General features: G+C 47.5%; 1 long non-coding RNA gene across 2 annotated transcripts in view; it reads right to left on the reverse strand.

Moving 5' to 3' along the window:
• LOC128416038 (uncharacterized) overlaps window positions 1–10,907 on the reverse strand; it is an 86,811-nt gene extending 75,904 nt beyond the window's left edge. For both annotated transcript variants that reach the window (XR_008331124.1, XR_008331123.1), the window contains exon 1: window positions 10,587–10,907. This is a non-coding gene — a long non-coding RNA (uncharacterized LOC128416038). The remainder of the gene's footprint in view (window positions 1–10,586) is intronic.
• Between the last annotated feature and the right edge of the window lie 2,004 nt (window positions 10,908–12,911).

Raw genomic sequence — 12,911 nt, forward strand, 5'->3', positions numbered from 1 at the left:
TTGTGTGAGGATGTTGTGTGATGATGAGAGGGGGAGAACCGTATACTTGAACTTCTTGGAAAAGTGGGGTGGGAATGGGTTGAATGAGTGAATATATGCGCAGTCTGAAATGGTACAGTTCGAGGAAGAGTTTGACCACTTGATTCTGCTGATTGTATAAACCAAGGTTTCTCAAACTTAGGCCTCCAGCGGTTTGTGGACTACAATTCCTATCATCCCTGACCACTGGTCCTGCTAGCTAGGGATGATGGGAGTTGTAGTCCAACAATAGCTAGAGACCCAAGTTTAGGAAACCCTTGTATGTTGTTGTTTAGTCGTTTAGCCGTGTCCGACTCTTCATGACCCCATGGACCAGAGCACGCCAGGCACTCCTGTCTTCCACTGCCTCCCGCAGTTTGGTCAAACTCATGCTGGTAGCTTTGAGAACACTGTCCCACCATCTCGTCCTCTGTTGTCCCCCTCTCCTTGTGCCCTCCATCTTTCCCAACGTCAGGGTCTTTTCCAGGGAGTCTTCTCTTCTCATGAGGTGGCCAAAGTATTGGAGCCTCAGCTTCACAATCTGTCCTTCCAGTGAGCACTCAGGGCTGATTTCCTTAAGAATGGAGAGGTTTGTTCTTCTTGCAGTCCATGGGACTCTCAAGAGTCTCCTCCGGCACCAGAATTCAAAAGCATCAATTCTTCGGCGATCAGCCTTCTTTATGGTCCAGCTCTCACTTCCATACATCACTACTGGGGAAACCATAGCTTGAACTATACGGACCTTTGTTGGCAAGGTGATGTCTCTGCTTTTTAAGATGCTGTCTAGGTTTGTCATTGCTTTTCTCCAAACGGTTCCAAACAAAGCAAGAGGGGTGTGGGCTGTGGCTGAGGAGGAACAGAAGCAATTGTAGCCTAAGAACAAGACTTTAGAGTAGCCTTTCCCAGCCTGGTGCTCTACAGCTATTTCCCCCAAGCAGGTTGGAGGAGGCAGCTGTAGAGCAGGCATGCGGCAAACTCTTAGAAGCCTTCAAGTAATCAGCTTGGAAGTGGTGAATGAAGTTGGTTGTTTTTTTAAGAAATTGCACCATCATCATCATCACTTTTAATTTGTATACCACCTTTCTGTCTTGTAAACTCAAGGCGGTTTACAAGCTGAAGAAACAAGGAATGTAGACCTTATAACAATCTAATGCAATACAAAAATGTGATAATAAAACAGCTTCGAAATAAGCAATCTACATCAAATAAAGTAACATTCAACAATCATTAGACTAGTATAGAACAATAATATCAGCATATAAAAATTAAACAGAAACCCACTCTTAACAATTACAATTTCGAAACTACAATCAATAAAACAATGGCAAGCCACAGTTCATAAAATAACACAATACAAATTGAGAAGCAGAGACTGGAGGGTGGGGCAAGGCAGGTGGAAGAAGACCTTTCCTGATGGAGTCTCTCCCCATGGCTTAATGGGAGATCACATGTTGCACTTGCAGAAGGTCCCGTGTTCAAATCCTACCATCTCTAGTTAGCAGGATTTCAGGTTCCCAGGTCAGGGAGAGCATCTTCCTGAAAGCCATTTCCCCATCAGAACAGGTAGCGACAGACTACACCAAGGTTTCCCGAATTTGGGGCTCCAGCTGATTTTGGACTACAATTCCCATCACCCCTGACCACTGGTCCTGCTAGCTAGGGGTGATGGGAGTTGTAGTCCAAAAGCAGCAAGTTTGGGAACCCTGGGCTAGACTAACCAATAAGAGAGCTTCTCATGAGATATCCCTTTCACATCTGCAGGAAGGGGTTTCCTCCCTTTCCCTTCTCCCTTTCACCTATTCCTCAAATTAGATCTGGGGGCTCAGAAGGGTTCTCTCCTCCCCTCTAGACCATAAAGTGCCACAGGCAAAAGTAGAAGTCTCCTGGAGTGTGTGTGTGTTGTACTTTTAAGAAAGGCCAGAAATGGCTAATGTCTCCCAGCTCTCTCCTAATTCTCTTAAAATATCTGCCTGAGATAATATTGGTTGGGGAGTGGAACTGGTGTGTGTGCATGTAAGAGGGAGGGATAAACTCATTCATGCATTTTATTGCATCTGCCTCCCACTTTTTTCTCCAAGGTGGTCACATGGTCTTCCCCATCCCCTTCCTCATTTAATCTCCACAACAACCCTGTGAGGTTGGTTAGGCTGAGAGGCAGCAACTGCGGCCCAAGGTTATCCAGTGAGCTTCGGGGCCAAGTGGGGTTTAAGACCACGGTCTCCCAGGTCTTGGGACGCGGGTAGCGCTGTGGGTTAAACCACAGAGCCAAGGACTTGCCGATCAGAAGGTTGGTGGTTCGAATTGTTGGCTATCTGCAGGTTAGTAGCGCTGCAGAGAGCTTGCTGGGGAGACCATGCATGACAAGGAACTCAAAAATAACTTTAACAAGGTTTTAATAGAAGAAGAGTTTGGATTTGATATCCCACCTTTCACTCCCCTTAAGGAGTCTCGAAGCGGCTAACATTCTCCTTTCCCTTCCTCCCCCACAACAAACACTCTGTGAGGTGAGTGGGGCTGAGAGACTTCAAAGAAGTGTGACTGGCCCAAGGTCACCCAGCAGCTGCATGTGGAGGAGCGGGGAAGCGAACCCGGTTCCCCAGATTACGAGACTACCGCTCTTAACCACTACACCACGCTGGCTAACAAAATAATAACTAATAACAAAACAAAAACTCCTTTTACACTAAACAAACGTGACCCGACCCATCCCCTAGGGTGAGGAGAGAGCTAGGTGCTGCTCCTTATATACTACACCCAATTGCTGACACAGCTTAATTAACTCAACTTAGCAGCACCTGCTATGTTTCACAGCTGCAAGACTGGGTCTGGTTATCTGCCCTGGCCCTTCACAACTTGTGAAACAATAATGAACCTTCACATTTTAAAGTGACCATTCAACACGAATCCCCACGACGGGGTGAACTCCCATTGCTCGGTCCCTGCTCCTGCCAACCTAGCAGTTTGAAAGCACATCAAAGTGCAAGTAGATAAATAGGTACCACTCCGGCGGGAAGGTAAACGGTGTTTCTGTGCGCTGCTCTGGTTCGCCAGAAGCGGCTTAGTCATGCTGGCCACATGACCCAGAAGCTGTACACCGGCTCCCTCGGCCAATAAAGCGAGATGAGCGCCGCAACCCCAGAGTCGGCCACGACTGGACCTAATGGTCAGGGGCCTCCCAGGTCTTAGTCCAACACGCTAACCACCATGCCACCCTGGCCTCTATGGGGCTTAAGTGGGGTGACAGGAACTGGGCATATGAAGAGCAACAAAACTGATCCCCTCAGTTCACGCCTGCTCTTTCTCTGAAGGCCCACCCTTGGCTGACATCACCGCAGTCTTCATCTGTTACATTTAACCTCGATTCATGCAATGAAAGGGTAGTTCAATGCTGTACTCTCCAGATCTTGTTGGAGTCTTATTGACCACAGCTAGCAAAGCTAATGGTTTTTTGGGGGGGGTGAAGGTCAGAGCATCTGAAGGGTGTATTGTTGGCTACCCCCACCTTACAGTAACTTAAAGTAGAACCTATTAAAACAAAAAACATTTAATGCATCATCCAAAATAAAACACCTCAAGGTCGCATGGAAACCAGTGGGACCTAAAGGTGTTTCCATTTGCTTGAATTGTTTTATAACCAGTGTGGTGTAGTGGTTAAGAGCGGTAGTCTCGTAATCTGGGAAACCGGGTTCACGTCTCCGCTCCTCCACATGCAGCTGCTGGGTGACCTTGGGCCAGTCACACTTCTCTGAAGTCTCTCAGCCCCACTCACCTCACAGAGTGTTTGTTGTGGGGGAGGAAGGGAAAGGAGAATGTTAGCCGCTTTGAGACTCCTTAAAGGGAGTGAAAGGCGGGATATCAAATCCAAACTCTTCTTCTTCTTCTAACGTGTGCCTAACTTTTGAGGCCTATTTTAAACAAAGGATAAGCAAACCTAACCCTGTATAAAGAGTAAAGGGACCCCTGACCGTTAGTCCAGTCGCGGACGACTCTGGGGTTGCAGCGCTCATCTCACTTTACTGGCTGAGGGAGCAAGTGTACAGCTTCCGGGTCTTGTGGCTACCATGACTAAGACGCTTCTGGCGAACCAGAGCAGCGCACGGAAACACCGTTTACCTTCCCGCCAGAGCGGTCCCTATTTATCTACTTGCACTTCATGCTTTTGAACTGCTAGGTTGGCAGGAGCAGGGACCGAGCAACGGGAGCTCACCCCGTCGCGGGGATTCGAACCACCGACCTTCTGATCGGCAAGCCCTAGGCTCTGTGGTTTAACTCACAGCGCCACATCCCCAACACTATATAGTGCTGAAGAAATACAACCTGTGCCGCTGTATTTCTTCAACCCATATATGCAACCCATATAGCACATAGGCAAGAATTATTCACGCAATTAATATTCCTGTTCAAAAACAATTTTTCACTATTTATCAAATTTGTGAGAATAAGACAACTACTCACAAAGTGCCACGAAAACTTATAAGCTTTCTAAAATAAAATGAGCTTGCAGTGTCCGATTTTACTAAGTTCTTAAAACTTCTTGACTCTTTTTTTGTTTTTTCTTGTTTTTTAGGTAAGTTCAAGAAGGTAGGTTCCCGGGAACGTCGTTGAGCTTTCCTACCTTCTTCTTAGTAAAATCGGACACTGCAAGTTCATTTTATTTTAGAAAACTTATAAGTTTTCATAAGCCTATATAGTGGCAGGGGTATGAAAGCAGATCTCTCTGCTTCGCCCTCCCTCCCTTCTCCTCTCCCCCCTTCCCAATTTCTGTATCACCTTCCCCACAAATCTCTCCCGTGACTGACCCACGGGCAAGATGTTTGGTCTAAAGTCAATTGCTCCCTATTGGACTGAACCGGATTGGTCCTCCAATTCTCTGTTAGCCCATATTTACAGTAATATGCAAACGTTAAAAATTTGGTGGAGAGGGAAGGCTTGCTTAGGGGGGCGGCGGGGAAAGTCTGCTGTCTAGCATGTTACCCGGTTTCGGCGGATCTGGGCTAGGGAATCCGGAGTGTATCAAAGCCGATTTGACTCGACCCGGATTTCCACTGATTCTCACCTCGTCGCCTTGAAGTTTCTAATAAACACGCAGTAGAAGCCGCAAAGACCCATAGGGCAAAATGGCAAGGCGTCGGCGAGGTTTCTGGGGAAGTATAAATGGACCCTAAGGCCTGGGGGGGGGGGGGTTGGGGGACGACTTCTAGTGATCCGGATCCAGATCGCCTCAAAGCATCCCCAAACAAACTTGAAATCAAGTGCCCTTCTGGAAGCGCCTTTGGAGTCCAGAAACAGAGGTTTCATTGGTTTGTGTTTTATTCCTCCCCCAGGGAAGAAGTTAGATATTCTCTCAGAAATATGATTTGCATTGCTGTGTTGGTGCGAAAAGCGTCGGGCAAAGTTTGGGGGATGAAATGGGTTGTGAAATAAATAAAAAATAAATAAATAACAGGTGTAACTCATTTGTAAAAGCAAAATCTCGGAACGCCACAGGATGGGACTTCTCGTAAGAAATGTGCGGCCCCAACCTAAATCTTGTGTGTCCATTCTTTTTCACTATCAAGGCAGGTCTCTGCCCCAAGGAGGCCCCAGATTGCAATATTCATTTTATTTGGAAAAAATGGGGGGGGGTATTTTACTGGAATATTTATAATGGGGCTTACTCACAAATTATTGTAATCCGAGTTGGGAATCCGGAGCGTGCCAAATCCAGTTTGGTTTAACCCACGTTCAGTCCAGACCCGGGAGCAGCGAAGAGAGTTTTGCTGCTTTCTATTTGCTCCTTTCCAGCTTTTCAGAACCGCCTTGTCGAAAGAGCCATTTCTAAATCTGTCCTCAGATCCAATCCGTTGCCTCTCCCCTACCCCGCTTTAAGACCCAACACGAAAGCTTTGCCCGCGCACCCATCCTTTGGTGGCTGAAGTCGATGGGATTTTTGCGCAGCCCCGGAGCGCATAGGATTGCAGCCAAAAGGAAACTCCCGCTGATGGGATAGCAAGGAGTCCTTTCTGAAGGGATCTTGAGCCTGCAATCCTACAACGCGCAGCTTCTTTGAGGCTTATTTCAAGAACAAAAACGCAACACAGGATCCTGCTGCAAGTGCGCTTAGAACTGAGGTCTAAAGTTTGCGCGGAGCACTGGTGTGGAAAATGTCGATACACGTAGTCGCTTGTCTGAACGTTTCAGGAGACTGATGTTATATTTACTCCGGCAAAGGTGGGATTTTTTAAAAAAAATATATATTTTTATATATTTGGCTTAAGAAGGCACATTGCTTTTGCCCAGTGGAGCGATCTCAGTGTGTGGCTGCCGTTGGGCGAATGTAGGATACCATTCCCCGTTGCTTGTTGATTGAAAATGCCCTGTGTATTTAAAGCACGCGCAGCGCGATCCTAAGCAGGTTTGAATGCAAGAGCAAAACAAAACAAAACTCTGAAGCAAGCTTTCCCCCCCGCCCCTTGCCGGCAATACAGTCTTTATAATTTACACTGCCCTAGGAAAGAGCTCCGTTGAACCCAGTGGGACTTACTTCAGAGTAAAGCCGGGCGCGAGGGATCGGTGCCCTCCCTGCCTTGGGCTCCAAAAGAACCCTCTAGATGTCTCCCCAAGCTGATCCCAGAGTTTGATGTACCCTCCTGCGAGGTGGGGGGAGGAGATAGCCTTTAGGGTCTGGGATGAATTTTGAGGGAAAGAGCAAATTTATCCCCGCCTTGAGCTATACTTCACTCGGGGGGGGGGAGAAAGAAAGAAAGAAAGAAAGAAAGAAAGAAAGAAAGAAAGAAAGAAAGAAAAAGAAAGAAAGAAAGAAAGAAAGAAAGAAAGAAAGAAAGAAAGAAAGAAAGAAATGGAGCGAGACAATAAAAGGACCCTGCTAACCTTTTCTTGGCGGGGGGGGGGGAATTGACCATATGCTCAAAATGAGTGGACGTGGATTGCAGAGTGTGTGTGCGGGGGGGGGGGTGCGCATCGCTTCCCCGAGGGCTCAGGTAGGAGCTTCCCTGCCTCCCCCCCGACGGCTGACACCGATGTATCTGCATTAGGGTTAATGCCCCCCCCCGCCCAGCCCTTATTAATTGACTCCGTGTTTGGCTAAAGTCTGTAATCTTCTCCTCCGCCGCACCATTAAAAACAGGTTGCCTTTTTCAATTAAGAGCTGCCTTCAGCCCCACAGTCAATTCTCCTAATGACAATACATTATATTTTCACTGTTCTCTCCCCCCCCCCACCCCCAACTACACGCACAACCCCCAACTCCGAAAGAATTGGAAATCCTACGTTTTCATTAGACGTGATTAGCGAGAAAGTCCAAGAGGGATGGAGATGATTTTTTTAAAAAAGGGGGGGTCTTGTCTGAACTAAATACCGGGGCCTTCTTCTTGTGTATTATTATTAAACCACCACGCTTTTAAATAAATTGGGATTTCGTACAGAAAGCCGGAGGGGCGGGGAGACTGGCCGATGTGGCTCTCTTCAGATTAAATGCAGAATATTGCATGGCATCTATTGCACAGCGATGGTCATTTAACCGACCTGATCAGATCCGGTGTTTGGGGCGAGGGAATTGGACGAGAGGATGATTATGATTTTTTTTTAACCAACTTTCCTCCACTCTTAGCTGCAATTATTCGGGTAAACTTTTTTAAAAAATAAAAAAAATAAAAATTTCCCTCACTTCTCCTTCCCCAAACCCCAATTTAGTTCGCATACATTAAAAGCGCGGAGATCAAGTTTTGAAATGGCCTCTCACTTTTGGATAATGCTCAGCTTTGGAGAACAAATAAACCGGTTTAATCAGGCAGAAACGCGGGATAAATGGGGAGAGCGATCTAGATTTACACATTAGGGGTTCGGGGAGAGGTGGTTGTTGTTGTTGTTTTGATTTTCGCTCAACCACTCCAGGTTGAAGCATTTTGGGGAGAAAGTCCGTTTTTGGCCGACTTCGCCGGCATCCTGAACTCCCTTCCCAGTCTTGCGGTTTTGGAAGCAGCGGACCCTGCGTGACGGCAAAGGGGGGGAAACTCCTGAAAGTCGAGACATTTCTTCGCATGGGATTTAAAGAGCTTCGAAAGACATCTCCTAAGCATTCCTCTTTGCTTTCTTTTCCATTTTCAGGTTTTGAAGGATAGGAGAAGGAACACACGTTGGAAAGAGTTTTAGCTTTTCCCCGGGAGCCGGCATTGTAAATATTTAATTCAAAATTCACCTCTCGACTTTTAATATTATTTTCGACGGGGTGGGAGAGAGTTTCAAATAATTTACAATTGTTGGTGGTTGGGAGAGGATTTGGAAATTGGCAAGAGGTCAGCTCGGAATAGCAGCCCGGGGGGGAAAGGTGAAGAAAAAATAAAACCTCTCTTCTGGCAAAAAAAGAAAAAGGCAAAATTAATTATATAGATATAGAAATTCATTTTGTTTTGGGGTTGTTGCTTTTTACAAACAGCTCTCCCTCCTTCGTTTACTTCTATAAAATAGTGTTTTGTTAGATTAAAAATAAGAAGAAACCTAAACTGAACAGTCCCCTATGCTATCAAGCAGAGGCTACAAAAAAGTTTTGCTCCCCCCCCCAATTTAGTTTTCTGTTTCCCTCCGATTAAACTCTTTCTCATCTGCATTATATGATATCGATTCTCCAAATAAATGATGGGTTGTAATTAGAAAAATAAATAAATTCAAGGATAGAGAGAGAAAGTTTTGGGGGGGCGTTTGTGGGAGACGCGCCTTATAAAGAAACTTTTCTTCGACGTGGAAATAAAGGTTCTGTTTTGGCGGGGAGGGGGAGGTTACAAACGAAAAAGATTAGAGATTGTCTCGAACTGCTTTAAAAGCCTCTCTGGGGTAGCCTTTTCTTCTTCCTCGCAGCCTCCCCCCCACCCCCCTCTCGCTTTGGGCTGGTTAGATCCTTCTCTCCCCTTCCCCCACCCGCTTCCTCTCCCTCTCTTTTCTATAAAGTTTGCCAACACACGCAAATATATTGGACTGTAATGGTTGTTTTATATGGAGACTGGATTATTGAAGGCTGTGGCTGCGCGGAGCCAGACGGGCAGAGGAATCAGGCGAGGCGGGGGTGGGTAAAATAAAATAGAGTAAAGTCCACGCTAAGGGGAATTGCCACCTCCCGCGCGCCCCTCCAAGTCCCGCGCGCAGCCTCCGCCCGATCCACATCTCACTTCAGAGGTGTGCAGAGGAAGGATGCGCTCAGCGGGGCGCGCTCCCGTCTCCAGCCAAAGGGACTTCTTTAATTCGGTCCGAGCGGCGCCCGTCGAGGCACCAGGCTTGGAAGCGAAGCGCGCTGCTCTCAGATCCCAAGAGGAAACAGGAGAATGGGATGCGGCTAAGAACTTCGATCTGCTGTGCTTAGGATCGCGGGGTGTTTTAGGAGGGCTGAGGATTTGCCGGGTCGAGTTAAAAAACAAGGGCACTTGACGAGGAGCGCATGAGCGCACATCCCATCGCTTGAGCTGAGGGGGTTTGTGGGGGGGGGGTCAGCGGTGTGTGTGTGTGTGTGCCAGTCACTGCTTTGCCTCAGCTACTCCTCACAGGTTTTGCACACTCCCTTCCAGTGTGCCTGGAGCATCCGAGGCGCGCACGTGCTTCTGCGGGAAGACCTTTGCATCCCTCGGCCAACGCAAAGCGATTTTCTGATATTAAAAGCGAAGCGAAAGATCGCGACAACTTTCACAGTTGCTTCGGAGTTCATAACTGAAGCGGTAGGAGCAGGCGCTCCGGAAAAGAGACGGTGAGAATCTAAATAATGCCTCTAGCCTTGTCTACACACATATGCTTAGGAAGAGGAAATCCGTGCAAATCTGGGCATCATCTTTGGCACACTGAATTCAAACACACACACACACACTGGCCCCATTCACCCACATCCCACATTTTCCCTGCAGAAGATAGCAATAATAATAATAATAATAATAATAATAATAATAATAATAATAATAAAATAATTAGAACATTCGATGCGCGCTAAAGCTGGACTAGATCTCCTGGGAAATTGACTAGACGCCGCCTCCTCTCTCTCTCTCTCTCCACCACCTTAACCTCAATTTACTGTGGTCGGAAGGCAAGCCGAGAGAGAGTCAAGGGTTAAAAAGAAGAAGTGAGAAAATCTCTGCTCATCTTCAAAGAAAGTTTGGGGAGAGTTTGGGAGGACGAGGTGCGGAGCGAGGCTCTGGACCGCGGAAGGGAAGAGATGCCTTTCGGAGGAGGGTGCGCTCAGAAAGGGGTCTGGGGTGGTGGAAACGGCTCCTGTGGCTGGGGGGCGGGTAATGTGGGGGCGGCTATGTGCTAGAGATGCTGGCTTGAGTTACGTTCCTTCCCTCCTCCAAATAAAAAACACCCCCCTTCCTACTGGACCACTTTTTCCTTCGCCAATATGAGCAGCACTTGACAGGTTAAGTCAGTTAAACTTACAATAAAAGAAAACAAAGACCGGGGCATCATTTGGAGGCGCGCTGAAAAGTCCAAACCGGGGTGGGGCTGGGTAAGATGGGGTTGGGGGGTAGGGAGAAAGAGAGAGGGTGGGGGGAGGAATCCGGATCTTAAAACAGAGACTCGCAAAAGTAACTTACTGCGCGCTAGGAGTGAGCTTTTCTCTCGCCTCCTAGAAGGAGCTGGAACAGCCAAGTTTCCACGGCGCCTTATCCCGAGCTGATCCCGGCTTTGGGGCTGTAAAGATTCCCAACTGGACCAGGAAAAAAATATAGAGAAACTTGCGGAGAGAGGAGGAAACGCTGGCTTTTTCTTCCCCCACTAAAACAAAAAAAAAGCGCGACCCACTTTTTTTCCAGATGAGGAAGACCTGCACCCCCCCACCCCACCCTTTCACCCAACTTTTCCATCAGTTGCAAAAAAAAGCCTTGCCGGTACCAGGCGCTGATCTCCCCAAACCCTGTGCAGATTCTATTCCACACACTAAAAAGTCCCCCCTCGCTTCCCCCTTCTCCCCCCTTTTCAGATCCAATCTTTCCCTTTTCCCTTTTACTTTTCTCTCTCCTGCACTCCTTAATTTATTTATTTTTGTAAGAGTCGTCTGGGCATCCGTATAGCTAAGCCTAAAGGAAAGGGCTGAAATTCTCTTTTGATAAAGCAGTGTTCTCTCAGCGACCCGGTTTTAAAACCTAAATCTATATTCAAATCTGGCTGAAGGTGTGTTCTGGGATTTATGAAAGCCTCTTAAAGGGGTAAATTTACCAAACCGTGACAAAATCACGGCGATCTTGCTTTTTTAGACATCTGAAGTGGATGGAGAATTTTAAAGAGCGAGGGAGAGCGGGCTGTTTATTTAAGGCGCCCAACACACAGCAGCCAGTGCCCATTTCGGGCCAGTTGATTTTATTAATGGCCGCGAGATTATGCCAAAGTTATTGGACCAGGGGGCAAAGGGGGCAAAGCGGCGGAGGGGAGAGGGGGGCGGAGAGGGAGAAAAGAGAGACTGGGAGCAGGGAGAAGGCAGGGAGAGCGTCGATTCTCCCGAGCTGGCCAGCTCGCTCTGAACGCAGCGACAGGAGAAGACCGAGCCAGTTCCAGAAAGCAGGTCCATTTCAGAAGCGCATCTTCGACCCCCGAAAACTGCTCATTACCAGGCTGGGGATGTGAAGTGGGAACCTTCTCTATTTCCCTGCTTGGTTTGTTCATTGTCCAGATCTTCTTCCCAGTCCTCTTTCCCAACTCCCAAATTTCCCCGCTCTCCGCTAACCTGCCCAAACTTTGTCCTGAGGTTCGCACGATTTGGATAGTGTTGTGTTGTCTTGTGTTTTGGTTTGTTTGTTTGTTTGTTTAAACCCCATTTTGGTTTCAACAGAGCAGGCATTCCTTTCCAGGAAGAGCTTGGGAATAGGATGGAGTGTTTGTTGTAAGTAGAATTGGGGCACAGGAGTGCAATCCGGTCAGGGCTACGGCGGAGTCCGGAGAAGGAGAGGGGGCGGGCGCCCATATGCCAGGGTTGTTCTACCATAATGCACATTGCCATCTAAAGAGCGGGGGGTGGACACGCAGGGCCCCCACCCCACCCACAATAAGACCATTAAGTCCAGAGTCTAAAATTACCTAACTGCTGCACCGGTGTCGAAGGTCTTACACATGCACAGCAGCAACGCACGCGCGCACGTATTTGCAAAGAACTGTCGAGGGATGGTTGTGGATATTAATTCTTTGCTGGCTCGTTAAAAGGAGTTCTGTGGGGGCGACAAGGGTGGCGAGAGAAGGACTGGAGGCTTTTTATCTCCTCTCTGCTTGAACAGGGCCCCGCGGAACTCAAAAGTCGGAGGCAGCCAGACCCACACACAGCAGCTTCTCAGTCCTTTCCAGATTTCCGCAGCCACCAAAGGGCGACAACTCTTGAACACAATCTAGAGAGGGTGTCCGGATTGTCTCCTTCCAGACTGCTCCCTGTGTACAGCCAGGCCACCTCGCCCCCATCGGAAAGGACAACGTTGGGTAGAAATGAATAAAGTTGAAATAAACCCACGACCAGCAAAAATAAAATAAAATAAGAAATAGAAATGAGTTTCCAAAGGCAATCCAGCCGGAGATTGTTGGAGAGGAGGGAGAGGAAAGTCATGGGTTGAAAATCGTTGGCTGGGATGCTTTGCAATAATTCGTTAATTGCAGTGGGAAACGCATTTGATTGCAACACATCCCCCGTCAGAAAGCGACATAAAGAGGCGATTTAATTGGAAGGACATCAATAGCGCAAAATGCCACATTCCACTAGCGTTACAGAGCCCGAAAAGTTATAATAATAATAATAATAATAATAATAATAATAATAATAATAATAATAATAATTTCTCGCGTGCAAATATGCACATCCTGTTGATGAGACATTCAGTTTGCTAGCTTCAGGATCGCCCGCAAAACCGACGGCGGCTGTCCAAGGGAGAGCACCCAAATTA

The sequence above is a fragment of the Podarcis raffonei genome, chromosome 1 (genome assembly GCF_027172205.1).
Source record: "Podarcis raffonei isolate rPodRaf1 chromosome 1, rPodRaf1.pri, whole genome shotgun sequence".
NCBI classification, from domain to species: Eukaryota; Metazoa; Chordata; class Lepidosauria; order Squamata; family Lacertidae; genus Podarcis; species Podarcis raffonei.